This window comes from Nylanderia fulva, unplaced genomic scaffold (assembly GCF_048542155.1).
Source record: "Nylanderia fulva isolate GAGA-0341 unplaced genomic scaffold, ASM4854215v1 Scaffold74, whole genome shotgun sequence".
NCBI classification, from domain to species: domain Eukaryota; kingdom Metazoa; phylum Arthropoda; class Insecta; order Hymenoptera; family Formicidae; genus Nylanderia; species Nylanderia fulva.
The window spans coordinates 546,855-552,221 of record NW_028190851.1 but is presented as its reverse complement, the minus strand read 5'-3'; positions in this window follow the sequence as shown (position 1 = coordinate 552,221).

Below are 5,367 nucleotides of genomic sequence, written 5' to 3'. Positions count from 1 at the left end.
TCTACTTGGCTTTCTCAAATCGAAGCAAATGTAAACGAAGATCTTCTAGAAGCAATGACTGAATCTCACGCTGTTGTAACCAGATTCAGCCCACAGAAGAATCCTGCGAATTGGTGGTCGTCTGAAGCATGCAATCTTGGCTTTCGACGAGCGTCATCCTTTAATTCTGCCGAGCGACTCAACTTTCACTCGATTAGTTGTCGATGCATGTCACCGACGTTCACTTCACGGCGGAGCTCAGCTGACTCTTGCAATGATCCGTCAGCGCTACTGTTGGTCGTCTATGCCTCGTCCGTAACGAGACATTACCGTTGACGAAATGGTCTTTAGTATCATCCGGACACATCCTGGCGAAGACGGACAAGTACGCGTAGTCACCGTTTGCACTGCAGCTACAGAGCTTACACAACCGATTGTAAATCAACGATAAAAATATATAATATTATAATAGTTATAATAATATATTAAGAGTTTAACAAGGCTCTGTTATCTAAATATAAATTTAACGTATAAGACAGGCAATAAAGAGCCAAATCGCGGATGACAATGCGTTATCCTAACGAAACTAAATTATTTTTTTCCGTTAGAATTAAATACCGGTGCACAAGGCACCAAATTTTACTTGGACACGGCCAAGATTTTGAAATATGAAATAATCTCATGTTTGAGATTTAATTTCAATACCCCTTTAACCCCCCTACGGAAATAAATAAATGAATGCAAGAGAAAAATATAGATCCGAAAGTCGCTGAATCGGGAATCGAACCCGAGACCTTTCGCTTGCCGGGCGACTGCTCTTCCAACACTTATTTATGTCCAATATTTATTGACTGCGAAAGTAAGTGTACAAAATATTCACTGCCTCCTGTACTATCATAAAATTCTTCCATTAGCATTTTTTGCTTGTCAAGTGATGGATAAGTAATTCCTTCTTCTTTAAAGCCATCGCTGTTGGTTTTACCGTAGACAAAAATCGCGTAGATTCTCCTTGCATTCTTTGCCTTTTGCAGATACACTACTACAATTGCATCACCCCGCACGTAATCAGAACCTTCTTCATCATAAGGTTTACAGTAACCGTCAGCAGAGAGAACTCCTAAAATAACAAAATCGGCAGTTCATTTGTTTTAATCAATATATGAATATAAAATATACTGATGTTTTTTTATTCACAGCTCCTTGATTTATGTATCAAATACTTAAAAAATTTGAAAAATATACGATTATTCTTATTTTTGAAAAATAGAATCTACTATATTTAGCAAAACAAAAATTTTTATAAACTTTAATTAAATATTTTTTTTTAATAATGTGTCGACAATAGTATATACAGAGTGTAATTGAACAAACATATACGGAGCACACCATGAAACTAGCCCATTTGAAGATGATTTTTCTTCAGTGAAAATGTCGAGATATAAATAATTTTCAAGTTATCAATGTCTAAAAAATAAGGCCTTCTCACAAACTAAACTTTTTAGAGTTAAAATACAAAGAAAACTACATTTATCATTACTTAGTTTCAAGTAGAGTTTACTTTATTAGAATTTTAATTAAAGGTTTACAAAGTTACAAAGATACAAGATGGCAAAAATTGTGAGGAAAAAAATGATGACTTTTGACATTTTTGCTGAGGAAAAATTGTTTTCAAATTGGCCAAAAAATCTGAAGGTGTGTTGAATATTTGTTTTTTCAGCTGCATCTTGTATATATATATACATATATATATATAAAAGTTCTTTAATAGTGAAAAGTGACGTGTGTTCATTTAATCAACCCGATACAAGTCCTGACGCCCCAGATCCTCATCCCAATTTGGCGCGACCCCTTGTGCCTTACCCGAGGCACACAACAAAATTGATGGCAGCGGTGGGATTGCGCCGAAGGACCGTCAGGAACTACTCGGAAGAAGACCTGAAAAATACAGCAGTATTAATAATCAGGCACGTCGAAAATAATAATCGACGGGAAGCGGACAACACAGAAGGCATCAAATAAGACCTGTAACATATACGCGCATATAATAAACAGGCACGTCAGTTAGATAAAACAGCCGACGTAGAAGCAGCAGCGTGCCGTACGTGCAAGACACACACACACACACACACACACGGACAACGCATCAGCATACGTGAAGTAAGTCACCATCCAAGGACGCGATCTACGACAACACGGACAACGCATCGCACCGTACAGCGACCCGCAGGATCACCTTACAACGCCGGACCGTCAGCCGTATCAACACCGCCGAGCGATGACCTGCAGCGTCAGAAAGCGAGCGATAATTATGCTAGCCGTATTAATGATGATCGTATTCAATGCTAACGCAGCGGTATTAAGACGGTCAAGCCAAGAACCGTACGAACTCGAAGAATTCACCAACGAACCAGGTATACACTTCGAAAGAATAGGTCATCTACACTACTCTAAAAGCACATGGAAATTAGTGATAAAATTAGACCTAGCAACATTAAGTGTGAAACAGGGACATATGCAAAATTACATAGAGCAAACAGAAAAAACGTGCAATGTATTAACGCAACGGAAAACATGCCTTAACTTAGTTAACATTACGAAAAAAAAATTAAATTATTTAGAAAAAATAATAATGCAAATAACTACACTTTACGACAGACGTACAGACAAACGCAGGGGAATAATCAACGGAATAGGTACAATAGCAAAAACGTTGTTTGGTACCATGGACGCGGATGATGAAAAACATATAAATGAACAACTAGAGTTAATAAATAGCCGACAAAGCACAATACACAGTTCGAAACCAACTGACAGTAATCAACGACACGATAACACACATAAACAAATTAGAAAATATAATAGAGCAAAGTGAGAAACTCTTACAAGAAAATTTAGCAGAATATATTACATTAGAAAAAATACAGGAACAATACAAGTAATTATGGCAGCTTTAACAGACTCCATTAGGAAAGCTGAAAATATAGAATACTTGGCGCAAATCGAGAAAGGAAACATGCATCCGAAATTACTATCGTTCGATAACATTGTCGCGCATTTAAAGAAAGCCGCAGCACAATTAGAACAGGGATATTACTTCCCGTTTAGGACGCATACAGCAAGCTGGCATGAAATAAAGAAACATGCAAGCGTAAGCGCATACGTAAGCAAAGATTATAACCTATATACGATACTACCTATATACGCGGTTCCCAATAATTTCACAACCTAAATATAACATTATAAATGCAATCGAATTCTTCGCGCCAGCATATAATAAAACATTTAAAGGTATACAAATAGAAAACAATATGTTTGCCATAGATATGTAACTTTAAACTAACATATTTGATTATAACAAACGAAGATTTGCAGAAATGTAATAAAATAAACTCTTATTATATATGCGAGCACAGCATGCCGACTTATCGCATAAACACAAATATACCGTGCGAATTGCAACTGTATACGCAACGAATGCAAAATAAGCATGAATGTACAATAAGATACACTATCGGATAACGAGAACGACGTTATGGATCCCGTTACATCAGACACATACATGGTTGTACTCAACAGCTAAAGAAGAAAAAATAAATATAAAATGCGATGAATACACAGAAAGAAATGTAGGATTCGGTATTGGAGATAAGATATATTCTGCACAAATATTTAGAAAATCAAGGTTTGTAATTTTATTTGTTTCTCCTTTCGAGGCTTATAGCGGACTGCCTCTCGTCTCTCTTACAAGTCGCTCAGCCGCTCAGCTGATCCCGTCCCCACTCTTGTTTTTCTACAAAGGAATTCGAGCTGACAAAAACCCGAATCCTCGAAAGACTCGCATATTATATTATCTAAATGCGCGTATACATCAAATTATAATAACATATGATTAACAACGCATAGAGTTAACAATCCTACAGAAATTTGGTGATAAAAAATACAGGCCGACTAACCTTACGAGGAAACTGCCAAATTAAAACAGAGGACATGACATTAGAGACAAAAGAGACGATCTACGTAGCAAACATAGACACATATTTACCAAATTTTAACATTGCACCATCACAAGACGAGGACATGAGAGTACTCGACACATTGGATAACCTGACACAACACAACATAGAACTAATAGAGTTACGAACAAAGATAAACGACATAGACAATGATTTACGAGACAACGAACAAAAGTTTTATACAAAGAAACAATTTATTTACCCCATGACCTCGAGCGGTTTAATAATAACCATAATCATAATATTTATTATTGTCATTGTAATTTGGAAAATAAAAAATAAAAAAGACACTAAAAGAAAACCGAGAGTAACAATACTTGACGATGACTGGAATTTACCGAGATCCATACTGAAAAGAAGCAATAGCACACGTTTTTAGAAAATAGGAAACGATTGTAATTATATTGTAAACGGGCATAAAACATTTATAAACTTTAGGTTTAAGCGAAAAACTACGTACCTTCGTTTTTCTTCTTTAACGGGGGAGAGATGTTATATCCCTAAGAGATATAACTATTAATGTATAACTACTCGTATTACATCCGCTTGACGACGGACACTGACCGCGTAAAAACGCATACGCTGCGAGATATACGCGGAACCGAAATTGCTCAACGTGCAAGCAAAGCAGAAGGACTTTGAATCTGCTTCGCTTGCAACTAAATCCTTGACCGAGAAAGCCCGTTGCCAGGCACCCCTTCCGATCAAGGAAATTCCAAAAAGCGATACTGTAAAAATGGAGCAGAAGACGCGCCCGGCAGTCGCAGTCGCTCCCAAGTCGCTTCGAAGTCGACCTCGAGTCGTTAATTAAAACGACCTCGCTAGCCGCGTGCGATCTTTAACATCTTTTGGCAGTCGCGCGCGATACGCGAAGTTATAGTTAAATAGTGCCGCTAAACAAATATACGCACAAGTGTAACATTGGTGAAATAAAGAAAAGTCAAGCGATTAATTGAAATAAAAGTTCTTTAATAGTGAAAAGTGACGTGTGTTCATTTAACCAGATACAAGTCCTGACGCCCCGAATCCTCATCCCAATTTGGCGCGACCCCTTGTGCCTTATCCGAGGCACACAACAAAATTGGTTTGCTTGCACGTTGAGCAATTTCGGTTCCGCGTATATCTCGCAGCGTATGCGTTTTTACGCGGTCAGTGTCCGTCACCAAGCGGATGTAATACGAGTAGTTATACATTAATAGTTATATCTCTTAGGGATATAACAAATGGAACTTTAACACTGACTAAGACAATAATAATCCGTGCCGTAGAATAGAATATGCTCTATTGTCTGTTAAACCAAATATGATTCCAAATTTAAGATATCATAACAACCCTATTTGCATGAAAAATAGTGTGGTTATGAATAATTAGAACA